Here is a 21,198-nt window from a genome sequence, read left to right as displayed (position 1 = left end):
GTTCTAGGAGAAGATAGCTGATCTTGTGGTAGCAAGCATGAATTGGCCCCTTGCTAAGCAGGGTCTTCCCTGATGGCATTTGGATGGAAGACTACGAGGCTATTCCCATGATCATCCAAAATCGGGCTAAGGGAGCCTAGCCCGATTTCAGGTGATTGTAGGAGCCACCTCCCCTTAAACCGGGTTTGTAGAGCGAGCGCCCCACAAACCCGGTTTTTCTGATCATGAGTAGCTGTGGCGTGGCTCTATGTCGTGACTACTCACAAGCAGACCCCCGGAAGGGAGGTGAAAAGCATCCTCCTGGCTCCGGGGGTCTCTCCAGTATACCCTGTGCGCTTGCGCAGGTCATACTGGAGCTTCCGGGGGCCACGCAGCCCCTGAACTCCCCAGCCCCCACTGGCTCTGTCACGGAGCCGGAAATCATGTGGGCGGCCGATCTGGCCGCCCAGGGCTCCCACCCTGCTCGTGTGCAGAGAGAGTGGGCTTAGTCCGCTCTCCCTGCTTCCGTTCCCAAACCAGGTCTCACTGATTGTGAGACCCGGCTCTACATGTGTGAGCACTGTAAGATATTCCCTGTTGGGAATGGGGCCAGTGGTCCCTCTAATTTTTTTCATCTGTGTGCGGAATGAGTTTTGTTCTGGGCTGGAATATCAAGGCAGTGTCCGCGCACATGCATTCAGAATGGGGCCTTCCTGATTCAACCTGAGGGGGATCTAAAATGAACTGAGCAGACATCCAAAAACTTGTGAGCCTGCGCATGAGCGCATGCCTTAGAGGGAACAGTGAATGGGCCCACTCTGGGAAGAGCATCAGAAGGTCCCAAGTTCCCTCCCTGACATCTCCAAGATAGGACTGAGAGAAACTCCTGCCTGTAACCTTGGAGAAGCCGTTGCCAGTCTGGGTAAACAATACTGAGCTAGATGGACCAAGGGTCTGACTCGATATAAGACAGCTTCCTATGACCCTAGATCGTTGTGGTAAACCATGAGCTGGACTGCATGCATTGATCAGTGTGGGTGTCCTGCCCTGTGGGATGTGGCTGTCCTTTCAGCCCCATCCAACTCTACAGTTCCATGAAAAAAAATGAAAAGAGACACACAATGCAGAAGAGGCACAGTGACGAGAGAAAGAGTCACACATCTGCCATTTAGCAGCTGTCCTACAAACCAAAACAAGCCCTCTCCATAAAACAAGAACAAACAGCCTCCTTTTACTAACCTCTTATTTAGCCACAAACAAGCGAAACACAGAAACACATTGAAAAGACCATGCATTTCAGGCTTTAATTTAGCTATGCTAATTACACTAATAACTATAATTAATTACAATGCTCTCTCTGCTCAGCGTTTGCAGTAATTAGCCAGGAGGGCGGCACAAACTGCCAGGTTACAAATAAGGGGAAAGAGCTGGAAGATAAGCGGGGGCTACCTGACATCAAATCTGCAAGTAAATCGGAGGGGTGGGGAGCCATCACACACACACACACACACACACACACACACACACACACACACACACACACGGCTTCTTGCGCTGGCCAGCTCTATTATGTCCTCAAATAGAAATGCTTGAGTTTGATTAACCACTGTTCTCCACATACAGCCAAACAATGCTTAAAATTGCTAACCAGCAGTGTGGTGAAGCAGATAAGAGTTTCCAGCCTAGCCTGGTTAGGTGGGCTTAAACCCTCATTCAGCCATGATGATTAGTCACAGATGAATCTATGTTGGATAGTTGTGAGAGGGAAACTGGGTAATCCCAGGTATGCTGCACTGAGTTCCTTGAAACAACCACAGGACACAATTGGCGTTGCATATATTCTTATTTTATTATCGGTATTGTGCTTAAACTCTCCCGTGGAATTTGGCAGGATCATGTTGACTGTGGCTAGCACCCTTACTAAATCTACTACAGGATGTTCTGTTGACATTTAGTAGTTCTTCAGAGTAACTCCTGACTAGTATTATGGAGTAATTTAGACAAAATTCAGCTAGTATTAATTATTTTTATGTATGTACATAAGTATGTATGTATGGTTTTTTTTTTATATTGTCAGTCATAAAATCTCAACAAATATAAACAGTTAAAGGCAGTTAAAACAATTAAAAACATTGCCCAAAAGCTTGCCCAAAGAAATATTCTTCCAAGGCCTTTTAGAGATGTTCATCCTTGTATCTCAAGAGGTAGCATCTTCCAAAATTCAGGGGCAGCTACAGAGAAGGCCCAACCCTGAGTCCCAGCCAAATGAGTTGGTGGCAACTAAAGATGGAAACAAGCCCCCCCCACACACACACAGATGACCTGATGAGTGGTGGGGATCAAACTGTGTTCTCTTAGGTTACCTGGGTCTAAGCTGTTTCGGGCTTCAAAGATAATCATCACCAAAGCTTTTTAGTTTCCCCAGAAACCTATTGGCAGCAAGTACAGTGATTTTAAAACAAGAGTAACATGTTCTCACAGAGTTACCCCAGAAACCAATTTGGCTGCCGAATTTTGTACCAACTGAAGTTTCTGAATTACATTCAAAGGCAGCCCTAAGTAAAGCATATTGCAGTAGTCTAGCCTAGGTTACCAGCATGTGAACCAATTTAAGATCATTCTCTTCTACGAATGGGAATCACTGACATTTCAGCTGAAGCTAATAAAAAGTGGTCTTGGTTGCTGCCTGTCTGAGGTACCGAAGAGACCTGGATCCAGAAGCATCTCCAAGCTGCACAGTTGTTCCTTCTCGGAGAGTGCAACCCTATCCAGAACAGGAAAATCTATCACATCCATAGAATTAAAACTCCACCACCACCAATGAGCATCTCCATCTTGTTTAGCTTCCATTTATTATCCCTCATCCAACCCATGACTGCCTGAGGCATGCATTTAGGGAAGGCGTACCTTTATGGTGGTTGCCATAGAGAAACAGATTTGGATGCCATAAGTTTATTAATAACATCCTGAACCAAACTGCTTGATGATCTCTCCAGAAGTTTCATGTAGATGTTAATGTTGCAGAGAAATTACTTATCTATAAGAATTTGACAGGAAGCAACTTTAACTGAGAAACAAGAGTTTGATATTTATTATTTACTAAACATAAGCTAAGAAAATAATAAATAACAGAAAAACAATAAACAATACATAACAATACACAATAAATAACAATCTCTTATGAAGAGAGAGGGAGAAACTCTCAGTTTGAAATTCAAGACAAGTGAGGCGCAGACAAACACACACTGTGACTCCACCTGCAAGCCAGTGCACATGATACATGCAAATAGAAAAACATGCCCCATACAAATAACTGAGATAATGTCTTTGGGGAAAGCACAGCAATTAAAAAGCACTGGTAACACAATGGAACTTCACATATAAGCTTTTATTTCAAAGAGCAACAGTTTCTAATTGACACCATCTGGAATCTGCCTGAGAGATAAGAATGGAACCACTGCAAATCAGTGAAGCTATTCCCACGATCACTGGAAAGCACTTCCCAGTGCTCGTGGGAACCACCGGGCTCAGAGGCAAGCCCGGTGCTCCCAAGGCAGCTAGCCCGCCTAAACCACCCTCTCCTTAAATGAAGTTAACAGAGTGAGTGCTCCATTAACCGCATTTCGTTGATGCATAGAACCTCGGCCGCCCCCGATCCCCACAGCCTCTGCGGGCTCCGAGACAGAGCCGGCAGTTGTATGAGCAGCTGTTCCGGCCGCTCAGCTACGAGTGGCTGCTCATCAGTGGAGAGAGTGGGCTAAGCCCGCTCTCCCCATAGAACCCCCTCAGGCACTTGACACGTGTGAAGTGCCTCAGTGCCTCCTACTCCCAACTCTCCCAGATGATGCAGAAGGATACCATGGTCAATGGCATCAAAAGCTGCCAAGAGATCCAAAAGGAGCAACAGAGTCACATTCCCTCTGTCAATTCCTAGATGAAAATCACCCACCAGGCTGAGCAAGGTAGACTCAAGCCCACAGGTTGTCCGAAAGCCGTTTGAAATGGTTCGGAATAATCTGCTTCCTTGGAGCTGGGAAACCACAGCGTTCTCAATTACCTTGGGAGGTTAGAGACTGGCCTATCTCTGAAGTTTCTAGTGCTGATTTCTTAAGAAGAAATCGAATAATTGCCTCTTTTAAACATGGCGGCACCCTGCCCTCTCTCAATGAGGCAATTATGATGTCAACTAGGCCAGTGTTCTTCACTGTAAGGCCCCCATCAACCCTAAGCACAGCTACCTAACACATTTTTAAATTGGAAACACCACAATTAAATGAAAACATGTTGGAATAATGCAAAAAAGAACCCCAAGTAAAAACTCTCAGTTCAAATATATAAACAGCGTAGATCATAAGATATCAGAATTTAATCAGATATAAATGTAGGATAATATCACTTCATTCATATCAAAATATTTACCCCAAATACTAAAAGTCCTATCAAATATTCACATGTTAAAACCATACATGAAAAACATACATAAATACATAAATAAAGCCTTTTTTAAAAGCCCAAAGGTTGTGTTTTTGGCTGTGTCCCGATCCATGCAACAAAAATCCACAAATGGACTTTACACAAATTCCATACACATGTCTAAAGCTTCCATTAGAAAATACCAACGAATGCTGGGAGTTGTTTCCAATGATGTTTTATAATGGGGCAAAATCCATATGAAAGCAATAGCTGTTCTGAAAAGATGTATCCAATGGTTCAGCCTTCCTCAGTGGCGTTATTTAGAAAGTTCTTCAATGCAGTTGCGTCTAGACCATATGTCATTCTTGGATTCCAAAATGGAGACATCCACCCCTTTATTGGGCCTGTTCGAAACTTCAGCTGAATACTCTGCACAGTCCTGCTGGCACTATATAGAGATGACCATTCCCTTTGGGCAGTGCTGTGGTTTGCCTGGTGTTGGTGGGAGGACACTTCTAAGGGAAACTGGACCCTCTTGTGCCCTTGCATGGAGTGCTGGGAAGTGTAGCCCTTCCCAGCACATACCCCGCAGAGCTGCTAACAACAACAACAACAACAACCTTTATTTGTTAGCTGCTCCATATAAAATTGTTCTGTGGGCAGCTCACAACAACACAACAATAAAAACATCCAATTAAGACACATAACACAAAACTAACACATGACAGCACAAAATACAGTACAATACATTTTAAAACATTCTGAAAACCAATTTTAAGAAGCCGGAGTGAACAGAAAATTCTTCACCTCACTGGGGAGCCTCACTAGGGAGGATATTCTATAGGTGGGGAGAAGACAACTTCGTCTCTCTTAAAGGGCACTCCCAGCGTTAAGAAAAGTGCAGTACTATACAGAGGCCAGCACAGTGGGAAATGGCTCTCACATTGAAGGGTTTTGTTTTGTTTTGTTTTTTTTTGTCAAAGTGGCCCTTGCTGGAAAAATAGTGAGATAACTGAGACAAACTATGAGCCCTTTCTCACAATCAGTGAGAAGGGCTACCAGGCAGGTGGTAGGGACAGCTGAAGAAACTTACCTTCCCCGCAGACAATCACTTAGTCCTTGCTGGGCACTAACGCTCACCAACTGCCCCTGGCAGCACAGAGGTTTGGGGGCTGAGAAGCATTATCCCAGCCCTCGGACATCCCATAATGCACTGCGTGATTGCGCGGTCCATTGCTGGGATCCCCACAGAGATGGGCAGGCGCTTGTCACTGCTACAGTCCCAGCTGCAAGCAGCCAGTGCTGACAGATGAGCAAAAAAGGGGGCTAAGGGAGTGATTGCTCCCTTAATCCCATTTTAGAGGCGAGCTCCATAGCTGGGTTTGTCACCGTGGTGCTGCTGGCAGCCACTCGTCTCTCACTGCTTCTCATGTGCAGCCAAGATTGGGCTCGGCTGCCTTAGCCCGGTCTTGACTGCACATGAGAACTGCCTCGATCTCTAATAGCCCCCCTGCTAGATGTCATAAGCCACATTGCACAGCAATCGAGAGGACTGATGGTAGATCCAACCATTCCAAGCAGGCTGTCCACATCTTGGGAACCACAAACTGGAAGTGATCCAATCTAACCATTCAAGAGGAGTTACGGGACACCTGCTGGTAACCTAGGAGAAGCTGCTGCTCATCTGTGTAGACAATACTGAGCCAGTATTGTCAGACCAACTAATGGTCTGACTCAGTATCAGGGGTGTAGTAAGGGAGACAGGGCCCATGTTCTCTGCTCTGGAGTGTCAAGGTCTGGCCAGCTGCTAGGGAAGTTCACGAAGCAAGCGGAGTTGCTGAAATTGGATATGGCTTGGCTGAACGCTGTCGACCAGGAATGTTGACGAACGTTGATTCTCAGCAATGAGTAGGAGGCTGGAGATGTGATTTATAGAGCAAGCCAAGAGCTCCCAGCTGGTAGGAATTCAAGGCTTGTCAGCCCTCAGCAACAGGTGTTTGCTCCTCCTAACAGCCTCTAATTGTGTCCTACGCCTCGTGATCCTGCGCTGTTGTGGAGTCAGTGGTGTTTCATTGCATAGCTCTCCTTTGGATTGGTCCCTCATGCTTTCTGCTGACTCAGGTTGCTGTGCCTGCTCTAAATCATTAGTTTGATCTACCACAGCCGTTTCCTGAATGCTGACAGCCGGGCTCTGCCCCTCAGACACTCCTGAATCGGCAGGAAAGTTGACAGCTTCCCCTTCCTCCTCACTGTCGGAGATCGAGGGCGTGACATGGAGGCCCCTTGAAGTGAGGGAGATAATGAAGAACATAGGGAGGGGTGGAGCCGGGGGGACCCTCAGCAGCTGGGGGCACCGGGTTCTTTAAACCCATCCACTCAATTATAGCCACACCCCTGCTCAATATAAGACAGTGAACACAAAAACATAAGAACATAAGAACAGCCCTGCTGGATCAGGCCCAAGGCCCATCTAGTCCAGCATCATGTTTCGCACAGTGGCCCACCAGATGCCACTAGAAGCCACAAGCAGTAGTTGAGGGCATGCCCTCCCTCCTGCTGTTACTCCCCTATTACTCAGAGGCATCCTGCCTTTGAGGCTGGAGGTGGCCTTTAGCTCTCCAGCTAGTAGCCGCTGATAGACTCCTTCTTAGGTTCCTAATTCCTAGGTTCCTAATTAACTCTGTAGCAATAGTGATATCCAAGTCAGGCTGGATAAAAGAAATCCCCCACACACACACACAACTTATTAAAAGCATCACAGTAGGCTATGTAACATTAAACAGAAATTTTGTCTGGGGGAAAAATCACTACAGACATTCCTGTGAGTAAACAGAGAAAGCCACTCCCATCCTCAGGGAGAAAATGGCCTTGTTCCATATGAACCCGTTTATCATCATCTTGACAGGCTCAAATACATTCGCGTTTATATTAACATTTAGTTTTACCAATCTGGACAGAACTGTTGGTCAGAATTCTTTCCCCTAGGAGATGGAAGAATAAAGCCTTTCATTATTTCACCAGCATCCATGATTCACGTGCCGGGGGCTAGTGGGATTCAATTATGGTTCCCATGTGTACATTTAATGGGTTAGTTTCTGTACATCAAATACCATCGGGCTGTTGCAAAAACGGCATGAAGTCTTACCCCTTTAGAACGAGGAAAAAAAGATGCTGACAAATTGAGCGAGGGTCAGAGGAGAGCAACAAAATATTATTAAAGACCCAGAGTTCCTGATTTATGAGGATGGGATTAAAGGGCCTGTACACGCACAGCGTTGACAAACAATAGACCCCGGATTCTGTGCGATTAGTTAACAGCATCTTTACATTTGTGTTAACAAGATGGAGAATTAGGCTAGAGGTCCCAGCAGCACTTGCAATTTGTAAGATTTTAAGGGAATGTGATCATTAACAAAGAAGCCCGAGACAAGCAGGGAGGGGAATGAAATGCTGGGTGGGTGGGTGGAATGGGATGAAATGATCGAATTAAAACCAAGGAGCATTTCGGTTGAATAGTTAATTTGGCTAGAAGGTGCTTGCTTGCTATGCCCATTGTGGGAGGGTATTTATCAGCAAACGTTTGCTAACAGAAAGATCGATTGTTTCTGTGGAATTGTCTCCCAAGGGAATGGCTTGGTAGGTGCCCCTCTGCATTTCAAAGTGAGCGGAAGAAAAAGAGCACAACACAGTTTTCTGGAGCAAACATGCATACCTTGGCCAAGGGAAGGGAGCATCTCACAGGAACATACAGTAGGAAGCTGCTGTATTCATCCAGCTTAGTATTGTCTGCACCAGGGATTCACAATGTTGGGTCCTCAGATATTATTGGACTTCAGCTCCTATAATCTCCAGCCCCAGTGGCCTTTGGTTGGGGATTATGGGAGTTGAAGTCCAATAACATCTGGGGACCCAACATTGAGAATCCCTGGTCTACACTGACAGCAGCTTCTCCCAGTCCTGTCTGGAGATGCCAGGCATCAGACCTGGGGCCTTCTGCATGTAAGACAGATGCTCTACCACTGAGCTGCATCACTTTGCCCTGCTGCTTCCTGGGATGCCCTTGCTTGTCTAGTACTCCTAGTCCTACAGCACATTCTCCTTCTCTGAGGGAAACCCCTTTGCCTGTCTCTCTCTCCTCCTCCCCCTGGCCCTATGTGAGGTTCAGTGGTCCCTCGACTTACGTAATTAATCCATTCCGAATGCACGTTCGGAGGTCGAAATTTTCGTAAGTCGAAGAACGCACCACGGAAGTCTGAAAACATTCGTAAGTCGAGGAAACGGCATCTAAAAATTCGTAGGTCGAGTAAGCTGAATCTAAACCGGCAACTACTTCCGGTCTTTTTTGTCGCTCGTAACTCGAAAACATCGGATGTCGAGTAGTTCGTAGGTCGAGGGATTACTGTTTTTCTGCCATCTATTGGGTGGTGAAGATGCCACTCAGAGGCCATCCAGTAGTTGAGAACAGGAGTGAAAGAAAGGAGAAATGGTGCAGTGGAGCGCACAAACAAGGGACTGAGGAAAAGAGTCATGGAAGATGCAGCTGCCAAAGGAAGCAAGAAAGGCCTAGTTTGAAGTGTCTAGGGGGGAAAGGGGCAAAAAGAAATTGAGCTGAAGCAAAAGCCTACTAGGACAGTAGATGGGAATTTGAGACTGGCATCCATCCACCCACTCAGGTAGATGCTACAACCCATCCCACCATTTTGAGGGCATCTTGCTAATAAAGAAAAGTAAAAGCCTAAAACTAGTGATGGGTGAACTCTCTTCTGCTCAGTCCAGAATCAGGTTGGCAATTATGAACATCATCAAAGAATGCCCTAACAAAAAGACTTTTCAAGAGTCATGAACTGGCTTGCAATTTTGTGCACATGCATTCTTCCTTGCTGTGATACACGCATATTCTGCCACTACCTCTTGGGCATTGTAGTATGCTGCTGGAGGATGGCAACTCCACTGGCAGTTGTGACTGAGGCATGGCCAGCAGTGTTGTCTGCCAGCCAAGATTAAGGAGCTGTTGCCATGACATGGCTCCATCTCTTTCCTCCCAATTCTTCCAGAGCAAGTGCAGCCAGGTCTGGGCAAGTGACACTAGATGCCTTGTTGGCTTTTTAAAGCAAAGGTTGGACTTATGAATTGCTTTCAGGTTCACATTTACATGTCTCATGTCTACATGACGTTTTCAAATTTGGAAATTCCAAGGCTAGTTGATTGTTCAGGAGGCAAGGTATTGTTCTGTAAATTATATCCCAGCTTCTGAAATTTCTAGACCATTGCAACAATTACAGTCAAGAATCAAAATTAGCTAATGAGCAGCTGTCAATAAATAGCTTGGAGCACCGAGCCTAGAGCAGCTGCAAAATCAGCACACAGGCTAGTCTCATTTTTGCATTCCGAGCACAAGAAGAACTTTAGGACAAGGAAGCTCTCCTTTGAAGACCTCCAGGTTTTATGAGCCTGGGAGTATTTGTATTCTGAGTACCCAAGTTTGTATTCCAAACTTGAGTGGCATCACAACCAAAAACTAAGAGCAATGCACAGTACTGGAAGTCTGCACCAAATGGGAATCAAAAGGGGCAGGGAGCAAGTTATCGACTCAAAGCAACTCCTTCTATTAAAAGAAGGCGAGATGGCAGCAAAGATAGCAATAAAAATAAATGGCCAGTGACCATAATTTATCCGAGTAAGCTTTATGTACGTGTAAATTGCAGCAAGCACATTTCCAACCTCTTAATGGGAAAAAATTGTTGTTGGAGCACCCTGACAGAATAAGCAAGGGTGAATTATGGAAGGCGAAACTACAAAGGCAACCACTTTCTATCAACAAGGTACCTCTTGCTGTGAAAGAACCAGCTGCTCCCATCATGAAAGAGCCAAGCTCAGAGAAACTTCACAGACCGAGCCAGGGGTCCAGCCAGATCCATAAGCCCCTCCTCCTAGTTAAAGTGACAGCCAGCTGATCCATCCCCTGCCTCTGTCTGTGACAACCGTTACATGACTAGGAGGGTTAGCTTCCAAGGATGGGTAACTGTCCCCTATCTGAAAAAGCAGTATGAACATGCTCCAACTCGTTGCCTACTTTTTCAACAAATAAATAGGTTCCGTCTCATCAGACACCAGACACAATCCAAAAAAGAAAGATCAACCTTGATAAATATTGTGTAACATTTACTGGAAGCTTCTACCAGCTTCTGTTACTGATGCATGGGGGAGAGAGGGAACTCATACCAGAGAAGAACTGCTAGCTGAGGGAGTTGCTGACTCACTAGCAGTGCTCCGAGCAGCTGTGTGCACCATGATGACAGAGGGTCATGCTCAGTAGAGCTAAGCACATAGCAGGTACGCACACACAACACTGAGCTAGAAGCTTCTCTGCCACAATCTCTGCTTCTCAGTGCACTCCAGGAAGGACATCAGATCTCTCTTCTTAAGGCTTCGGTGCTCATCTGGTAGCCCTCCTATCATTGACAAAGAGGCTCTACACATGAGCGGTGTATAGAGCCTGGGAGGGTTCGGCGGGGAGAGTGGGCTTAACCTGCTCTTCCCACAGACAATCACCCATGGAGCCCTGGGTGACCAGATCGGCCACCCACATGACTATTGGCTCTGTCACAGAGCCGTTAGGGGCTGCGGGGATTGGGTGCTGCCCCCAGAAGTCCCAGGATGCCCTGTGTAAGTGTGCGGGGCATCCTGGCCAGGAGACTGAGAGGCTTGTTTTTGCCTCCCAGCAGGGGTCTCCTCATGAGTCGCTGCAGCATGGAGCCATGCTGTGGTGACTCGCAATTGCCAAAATTGGGTTAGCGGTGTGCCTTCTCCCATTTAAGGGGAGAACTACTTTGGCGGGCTAGCTTCCAGAGAACTACCGGACTCACCCAAGAGTCCAGTGGTTTTCACAATGGGAGAAAACCGGGCTGGGATCCTTTAGCCCAGTTTTCCCTCACCGTGAGAATAGCCTCAATGCTTGTGTTGGGAGTTCCTACCCTCCCCTGCGAGATAGAGTTGTGTAGCCAGCCAAGGCAACCCCAGGAATTACCTCTCTGGACTCAGGGAGGGCTCAGAGAAAAGTGCAACAGCTGCTGGGGGGTGGGCAGGGACAGCCCAGGATATTAACAAGAATGATATTAACAACGATAATATTTATTTATTTTATTTATTTAATGCAATATGCATATATGCAATATGCAATATGCAACGATATTAACTCCACAGCTGCAAATGGGTGCAGGGATATTAAGGAAGGGGGTGGAGTTAGAGAACAAGTCCCTTTTGGGAGCCAGGGATTGGTTGGCCACTACACCTGCCCAGCCAGGGAAGACGGAGAATGTTGGAAGGTGGGAGGAGTGTCTGAAATGCAGGGCTCTATTTAAGCCAGGGGCTGCCGAGGATGAGGAGATCAGCCGGGATAGGCTTGTTGGTCTGACTATGTCCCGGAGAGAAGCTCAGACCTTTTTGCTCCCACTGATAGGAGAAGAAGGGAGTGAATGAATTTCCCTCCTTCCCCAGCTCTGAGGCCGTGCCCACACCTAGAATTTAGTGCTGGAGGGCAGAAGGTTTGCCTTGGAGAATTCCTCACCCCAAGAAGGCTGACAGCTTTGCAAATACATTAAAAAACCAAACAAAAGACCTTATAGGATTCAATGAAGTAACCAAGGGGAAGTAGGATTGTGTGTATAGTGGAGTTTCTCTGCCCATAACACTGAGGGTCAGAGTTGGGGGCCTATGGATACCCAGAGAAGCTGATATCCTGATCTGTCTTTCTAACTGTCCAGTCTTGCATCTCCAGCTCTCTGTCTGTCATGTTTCTTCTTCTTCTTCTTCTTCTTCTTCTTCTTCTTCTTCTTCTTCTTCTTCTTCTTCTTCTTCTTCTTCTTCTTCTTCTTCTTCTTCTCGCTTACTGTTTTCAAGCTTACCAAACTTCTTGCCTTTCACCCTAAGCCCTTCTCCCCTCATCCTCTATCCATCAACAATATCATCATCCAGCTCACTGAATGGGCGTAAAGCTTTGGCTTGGTTTCTTCTGCTGGGTGAAGTAGCTCCATGCATGCATTCCTTTGCATGCATTAATACATTCCCTCCATCGGAATAAATGTGGCAGACTACATGAATGTGGCATAAATCTATATGTGGCAGCTGCCTTATATACCAGCTCAGGCTCTTTGTTCCTTTAGTCCAGGATAGCCTGCTCTGGTCAGTAGCCACTTTCCAGGGAAAGCCTTCCCCAACCTGAGATGCTAGGAATTGTGTGCAAAATACAACTTCCACCATAGAGCTATGACCCCTTCCGCAAATTCTAAGCCATCTAGCCCAGCATCCAGCCCAGCACTATCAACTCTTTATCCTGGGTCTGAGGCAAAGGTCTCTCCCTACTCTGCAACCTGGCACTATTTTAACTGAAGATGTGAGGGACTGAAACTGGGGACCTTGGCATGAAAGAATGGGTTTATTCAGTGAAGAGGCCTGCCTGTAGCACTGTGACCCAATCCACATTACTGGTGTGTAGCACGATGTGACGGGGGGGGGGGCCCTCCAGTGCTGCAGGTGATGACATGCCAGCCACCCAACTTCCATCCCATCCCTAGCCAGCCATAACAGCAGCCGCAACAGCAGGCATGGAGGGAGGGAGGATGCTCCAGGTGGAAAGAACATCTTTGGTTGCCTGAGCCCCCAGGGACAGGGGCAGGAAGAAGGAGTCAATGGAGGCTCAAGAAAGGGAGCAGAGACAAATCTTCTTACCCATTGAAGCCATACAACTAGAATCAGAGGAGCTGGAAGGGAGAAGAGGGGAGGCATGTAACCTGGTGGGGAAAATCTGGAGGAACTTGATGGAGGGCCAGCTGCACAACAAAATGGCTGACAACTTAAGAAAAGCAACAGGTTTGTGCAAAGCAGGGCAGCTCCACTTTGGGGACCACTTCATAGCTTCTGAAGTGTCCCTGATTTGCCACAGTTCCATTCCGCCATGGTTCCAGTCCAGTAAAAGAGCAGCAGAGCCCCAATCTCCCCAGAAATCACTCCTAACAATGTGCTCCACCACTGAACTGTGGACCTTTCCCACAGAACAGATAGAGAAGTGTGGGTTCAGGCTAATACCTCTACAATTCTACTCTGTATCACACAAAGCTCTTCTGCCCTCAGCAGGAGATCGGCCCATTAGGCTGTTCCGATGCTTTCAGCTATATAACCCTGTTAAAATGAGGTTTCAAAGAATATAAGTAAGCTATGGGTCAGGATCCTCTGCTCTTTGGAGCACTTGTGGCTGAAACCTCACCACCTAAGTGGAATCCAATATCCACCTGCAGAAACAGGGAGGAAGAATACCTGGATTAATTCTGAAACATTCCGGAGAGTTCTGTCCAAAGTTCAGCTGAACTGTCAGGGACAAATGCCATGCGTAATTCTTTTTTTAAAAAACTTTCACCCATAAAGTGCTGATGAAAAAAACGCAGCCAGCAGATCACGGCGGAATTATTTCCACTTGCCTCTAAGCTTCTCGTTTGAGTTTGCATGGGCCCTACCTTTAAGCGCATGGGGGAAAAAATTTATGAGTGCGATGCTGGGTGTAAAATACCACCTGTTTATGTTAGGGAGATGTGTGCCGCTTGCCCGGTTTTTCATATTCCCTTTTTTATCTTCTCCATAAACTACTTTAAGTGCATTGCTTGTTAATAAAAATATTTTATTAGGAATATGTGGGTTTTCAAGGGCTCAGATTTGCAAACTCTTTATATGCTAGGCATTCTCTGGCCTTCTCATATTTGTCTTCTGATTTTACATTTTTAAAAGGCATGGGATATCCACGACTTTCTGGATCCCACTCCACAACGGTTTCATCTTTAACACCTTGAGATTGCTGTCTCCCTGATGAACCTGCCTGATAATGAGATCCATGACAGAGGCCCTCCTCTGAATGCCCCATTGAGGGGCAGAGCTCTAAGAGCAGACGGGTTCAAAGAACCTGTTATGCCCTGTGTTGGGGATCCGTGGAGCATGGGGAAGTGTTGGGTCGGGTTCCCTCAAATGGTAGCAGAACATGCAGGAAAAGCTTTCTAAAAGATCTTATAGGCTGGTCAGATTCATGTGGGAGTAGATGGTCCTTCAGATACCTCAGTCCTAAGCCATTGACCCCTGCTAACTTGGCAAAGGAGCACCTTTTAATGTGGTGATTCTCTTTATTTAGCAGGGGGAGAGTAACTGGTCCTATCGACCCCCAGCATAGTACCTCCAGTGACTGTTGCTGGTGTCTGTCTTATGTTTTCTTTTAGATTGTGAGCCCTCTGGGGACAGGGAAACATCTTATTTATTTATTATTTTTCTGTGTAAACCGTCCTGAGCCATTTTTGCAAGGGCGGTATAGAAATCGAATGAATGAATGAATGAATGAATGAATGAATAAATAAATAAATAAATAAATAAATAAATAAATAAATAAAAATTATTATTATTATTTAGGGCTTTCACAACATCCAGTACAGCTGACAACTTTCTTAAAAATCCCTGCCTTGTGTTTTTATTCTGCAGACATTAGCATGTCTAACATTTCTCATTTAAATCTTGGCAAGCCCTTAGCACATGCTTCAATGTCCCCCAAATGTCCGAGCTGGTATTGACCTTAGACCTCACTGGAGGGCTGGCTTGATGAATATAAATGGGCAGGGAAGTTCCTGAGAGGGAAGTTCAGGACTTGTGCATCTGAAGAAAATCTAGCAAGCATGCAAGGGAAATACTAGCACCAGGAGCATTGTGAATGTTGCAATAAACCCATTTCAGGCTGCACCTGCTCTTGTCCCCAAGATAGTGGAGAAGTCTATAAACTCCCCGGTGGTGTGTGTAACATCTAGGAGGAGTGTGGTCTGAGCCAACATTGTGATTCTCAGCATCAGATTTTCTTTTAATGAGTCATTAGACTAGGCAAGCATTTTCCACCTGATCATACTTAGCTGCATTGATTCAGAGAAGCCCTGTCTGGTGTTTGAACGTAAAGTGTGCACAGAACATCAGGGAAGTAGAACTCATTTATTAGCAAGTATGTGGAAAGCCAAAGCTTGAATTGACGATCTTTGAACTTTAATATATTATCTACACTTTGAGCAGCTGTTCAGGCCCAGTTATAGCGGTCAGTAGAAACATTTGCAACCATTACTGTAGCTCCCTGCAGAACCTGGGTTTGCTATAACATAATGAGGCTATTCTCATGATCAGCCAAAATCAGGCTAGGAGAGCCTAGCCTGATTTTGGCTGACCGTGTAAACCACTAGGCTCGCAGGCAAGCCTGGTGGCTTACACGTGGCTAGACCGCTTTTTTAGCCCTCCCCCAAGCCCGGGTTTGCAGAGTGGGAGCTCTGCAAACCCGGGCTTTCCGATCATGAGTAGCTGCGACATGGCTCCGCCCCACAGCTACTCATGAGGAGACCCCCAGAGGGGAGGCAAAAAGCCACCTCCCAGCTCCAGGGGTCTCCCCAGTATGCCCTGCATGCAACCATTATGTCACGGAGCTGGCAATCATGTGGGTGGCCGATCCGGCCACCCAGGTCTCCCTCCATGCTTGTGTGAGGAGAGAGTGGGCTTAGCCCTCTCTCCGCGTGCAGCTCCTGAAACCGGGTCTCACAGATCATGAGACCTGGCTCAATTTGTGGAGTGGCCTTCAGAATAGTTCAGTGGGTGGCTTCCTACATAACATGGAACCTCTGATAATGCTGAGCTCTGCCTGACCTCGCTCAGCCTCCCTTCCCTGAATTAGTGTCTGCTTCCCCTCTAAGTTAGGAAAAGCCAAGATTGGGCGTGATGTCCAAACTCAGCAGTCTCAGCTTATTCTCACCTACTTACTTCAGAGAATCCAAGATCTGAAACTCACTTCCACCCTCAGGTTGAGATCTTGGGATATTTGAAGCAAGCCTCCACTCCTGAGACTGAAGGGCACTGCACAGAGCTCAGCGTTAAGATTGGGACTGTTCATGCTCATTTTTTGGGAGTGAAACATCATGATTAGTAAGTTGCTCTGGTTAGAGGGACAAGCATGCTCTTGATATGGGCTATGTTCTGAGCCCTGACATCTAATAAATGCCTGAACCTGTCTGTCTTCATTCTTTTGGTCTCTGACTGATTTCATTCCCAGTATTGTGTCTCTGCTAGAATAAATGTGTGCCTCGGGCTTGATTCTGCAGCTCTGCGAAGGCATGGTACAAATTAGAAAAATGAACCAAGGGTGGGGAACACAAGCATCAATATGGGATTTCTTTTATAAGAGACAAAGGGACCATACACATGGCTGGTCCAACTCACCTTCCCCCGCCCCAGACGATCACAGAAATGTTGCTGGGAGTGCAGATTGTGGCTTCCAGATGATCTGCCCTGTGCTGCACAGCATGGAGCTCCAGAGGCTGGGATGATGTGTCCCAGCCTCCGCATATCTCGCAATGCATTGCACCACAAGTGTGGTGGATTTATGGGATCCCCCAGGAAATGGGTGCTACAGGCACCCATCTCTGTGTCCACTTGGGCTGAATGCAACCCAAGTGAACACTGGTTCCCTGGTTGGGGCTAAGGGCATGCACATGCTCTTAACCCAGGCTAAAAGCTGAGGTTAAAAGCTGGGATAGAATCGGGCCCAATCCTGGCAGTTCACACATGCAGCTTAACCTGTGTTAGGCTGCACGTGAGAACAGTCTCAATGAAATTCAAACGACAAAGTCCTTGCAAAAGGATATATTCATCAAACCACAATGGCTGATTACTTTATCGGAAAATGAACATTATGAGTAGAAGACTATTTTCAGCAGAGAAGCTTCAAGGGGAGTGGATACCTTTGCCCATGCAACTGGTGCTGCTCTCCTGGCAGGGTTCCAGATTTGTGTGGGAGAAACCAGGGAGAAACCGCTGAGCATTCTTCCCCCCACTGGTCCTCTCTACTGCAAATGATCCTGCTTGGCTGCCTCCCCCATGCATCCATGGGGATGAATTAGATGTGTTCCGTTCTGGCAAAACCTCGTCATTGGCAAATCCACGGTTGGCAAGCAATTGAAATTAATGGGAAACAGGGGGTTAGGAGAACTGCAGTCGCAAAAAGACCAGAAAATCAAATAAAAAATACAAAAGAACGGCCCCAAATCACCCAGAATCTCTTACAATAACCAAGAATAAGCAAGGAGAGTGAGCAAATTGAACCTCTGAAAATCTTTGAACTCCACAAAATCACTCAAAGGCACTTTTGACCCCCCCAAAAAACAACAACAACAACACTCGAAGGCACTTTACATTCTGAGGAGTTGGTAGGGTCAGCAAGAGGAATGAGCAGATTAACCTCTGGAACCCCCCCCTTAATTGTGGAAATCCCCCCCAATCACTAAAAAAGCTCATGGCTACTCAGCTATTCATGGCTACTCAAACCATGGCTACTCAGGTATCCAAACCATGGATACTCAAAACCGTGATTGGGAAAACTGTGGTTGACAAGAGATTACTGTAATTTGTCCTGGTGGCCTAGATATTTCAGGGAAGGTGATCAAACCTGCCTAGCTTAGGCCTTACTCTAACTTCCATCCCTTCCTTCAGAACCAGTCAGCCATTATATTTGATTCTCCACCTGCATTATGTCCTAATACCTTACAACAGGTGAGTATTTATCTGTAAAGTTAGTATGTTTAGCATACTGAAGAACAGGCCTGCTCAACTGTGGCCCCCCAGCTGTTTTTGGACTACAACTCCCATAATCCCCAGCCACCGTGGCCAATCACCAGGGATTATGGGAGTTGTAGGCCAACATCTGCAGGAGAGCTGAAGTTGAGCAGGCCTGATATAGAATGAGGGCTGAGGATGAGCTGATGGACTACCTTCTGGGCTACTAGTGATTTAAAGGCATGGGGGTGATTTAGCCTGGGAGAGTCCTTGTTTTCAGGGACATTGCCTTACCAAATTGCTGTGCCAGATCCTTGCTCAGGATGTGCAGAGTGGAATCCCTCTCCCCCGTGCCCCAAAATCCCCCTCATTTTTGCCACTATTTTTGTCAGCAGAGGAAATGGATGGGACGTTTCAGTGAGAAGGGGGGCCCCTCCAATTCCCCTGCAGCTTTTGTCAGCCTGCACCTGTTAGTTGTGGGGATTCTGAGCCTCTTTGATTCCAGCAATAAAGTTGAGCAAATTGCTAGAGCCGATTTCTGCAGTTCCAGTCCTAGACTACTGCCTGCTGCTTTTTACAAAGATCTGTGCATTGAGGTAGTCATGCCAGTGCTGGCATCAGAGAAGGAATATAATGAGATTAATACCTGATTAATTCCTAAAATCATTAACAGGATCAGCACAGGAAGAAAACAACAGCTCTTTCTGGGCACCCTTCTTTCCACATTATACTGGTATGAGGGTGCAGTGAGGGTGCAGTTACCCTAACCAAAAAGGAATTGTGGATCTGTGACAACCAAATATGGGAGTTGTATGGTTGAAAATAGATTTGAGGAGAATATTCTTGTTTGTTGTTCTTGTTTGTTATTGAATATTCTTGTTTCCAATACTCTAAAAAATGTATCAGGTGGAGAATATGGGGGTGGGGGGTGGGAGTCTAATGGATTTCTACTGAACTCTTGAATTTTCTCCAAAATTCTCATGAGGGTCTTTTTCTTCAGCATAGTAGCTAGCTAGCTTTCTGGAAATGTCTTCTTTCCCTTCCTCCCCAGAATGACCTTCATTCAGGATAAGAAATTGAAGGGGGGGGGGAATAGCAGCCAGCTACTATCAAGGGGAATAGAAATAATTTATTGGATTGTTGCTTGCTTTCTCTAAAAGGGCAAGAGAATCACTCCATAAGTGGCAGATAGAATCTATTTAATTTCAAAACTAAGTTTATGAACATAATCACTTCCCCTGCCCCAAGATCAGAGACCCTAGACTACAAAGAGAAATGTTCAGACATTGAGGGACTTTGTTTCTCTCTGATCTTGCAAAAAAATGTTATTTTCTGCATAAACGTGGTAATATAATAAAATAAAACCTATCAGCCACTTATGCAGCCTTAAAAAAAACCCAAAAAAAACACCGCACAACACCAGAAGTCTCAATTCATTGTTCCTCCCTCTAAATATTCTCCTTATAATACTGTGGAGGTCTGCTTTCTCTTTTTCCCATGCCCCTGAGGAGCCATCTGTGGAGAAGTAAATTATTCCTGTGCATGGAAATTTGAGAGGTGAGGAATGGTGAATGGGAGATAAATTCTCCAAAGCATTCTGCGTGCTCCAAACAGAGAGGGTTTTTTTCTTGTTGTTTAAGAGTGGTTGGAGGATATTCTCATCCATGATGAAAATCAGTCTGAGATGTCTTGAATTGAGGACACAGTTCAAAGGAAAGAGTATCATGATCCCAGAACAGTAGCATAGAGCAGGGTTCTCAATGTTAGGTCCCCAGATGTTCTTGGACTACAATTCCTATCATCCCCAGCCACAGTGGTCTTTGGCCCTTGGGGCTGGGGGTGATGGGAGTTATAGTCCAAGAACATCTGGGGACCCAAGCTTGAGAACCCCTGGCATAGAATATGACCTCAGGAGTGGGAAGCAATCAGGGCAGAGGAGCCAACCCTAGGTTCAATCCTAGCCCAAGCCACAACAACAGGCTGGAGCTGGAGCATGTGAGCTGGGAGTCCTTGGAATCAAAGGCCCTGGAAACTGCACCCACTGAACCTGAGCCCAAGCTCTCCAAGGAGGTAGCCTCTACCGGACTAGTAGCCTCTACCCTATTATGTACCTTATGTTTCCTCAAGCCTGTACACCAGTGCTGGCAATGGAGCAGGAGAGGCTTGATGAAGTGTAGAAATGCTAGACTCCAAGCCAGAGACTGCCCCTTTAAACCTCCCTGTTCACCAGGCAGGGAGGCGGAGCCTGGGAGGGGTAGTTTGAGTCTGGAGGTATTTAAGACCTCATTCCACTTCTGGCCTATTGGCGCAAGTTGCTCACTGAGAGCTATGCAAGGTACTGAAACCCCAACTAGCTCTCCTTTGTGGGCTCCCGATTTCCCCTTGCCCCCTGTGTGCCCTTGTTCCAAATCAGGGGATTAGCCATAAAAGGTAACCCTGTGCCCCACTTCAGTTTCCCAACTTAAATAACCCACAAAGCTGCCCATAACTATGGAAGGGAAATTTTATGAGCACAATTGTGTCTGTTAGTTTTCCCTGCCATGGCTAATAGCAGCTTCTGGCAGCATTTTTTAATTGGAGTTATGGTATGTGGGGATGGTTTAGATGCCTTCCCTGTGTCATGATCCTGATCCAAATCATGGGCTTCTTGGTAGCTGTTTTTTAATATATATATATATATATATATATATATATATATATATATATATATATATACATACATACATACATACATACATACACACACACACACACACACACACACACACACACACACTCACTGGTATTTCCAATTGCCCATGCCTCATACAACTTAGTCCTGAACGTCCTTGCAGGGGATGGGGAGATTCAGTTTATCTAGGTCTTAGATAGAAGGTGAAGGCCTGCCCCACAGTTTGAGAACTGAGCATGGATCTATCTATCTATCTATCTATCTATCTATCTATCTATCTATCTATCTATCTATCTATCTATCTACATACAAAGTACAATAACACTAAGTTCTAGGAATAGGCAGGGCTGCTTGGTTCTATGCCAGGGGCTTTCAACCTTTGGTCCACAAATGTTGTTGGACCGTAATTCCCATCATCCTGAGCCATGATGTGAGCTGTCGTTCAACAGCATCTGGGGACCCATGGTTGGGAACCTTTGCCCTAAGGTTTAGGTGGGATGCAGATACTCTCAGCAGGGATGGGGCCTAGC

General features: G+C 46.1%; 1 protein-coding gene and 1 long non-coding RNA gene across 3 annotated transcripts in view; one reads left to right on the top strand and one right to left on the bottom strand.

Annotated features, from left to right (window-relative positions):
* The window catches only part of RIT2 (Ras like without CAAX 2), a 284,090-nt gene that overhangs the window by 12,678 nt on the left and 250,214 nt on the right, over positions 1-21,198 (top strand). The gene's annotated exons all lie outside the window — the stretch shown is intronic.
* LOC128344619 (uncharacterized) overlaps positions 7,259-21,198 on the bottom strand; it is a 33,115-nt gene continuing 19,175 nt past the window's right edge. Inside the window, exon 4 of the long non-coding RNA XR_008315955.1 lies at positions 7,259-7,373. This is a non-coding gene — a long non-coding RNA (uncharacterized LOC128344619). The remainder of the gene's footprint in view (positions 7,374-21,198) is intronic.

Source organism: Hemicordylus capensis, chromosome 2, assembly GCF_027244095.1.
Source record: "Hemicordylus capensis ecotype Gifberg chromosome 2, rHemCap1.1.pri, whole genome shotgun sequence".
Lineage (NCBI taxonomy): Eukaryota > Metazoa > Chordata > Lepidosauria > Squamata > Cordylidae > Hemicordylus > Hemicordylus capensis.
Note: the sequence above shows the minus strand (reverse complement) of the source record. Positions and strands in the feature narration are given on the sequence as shown.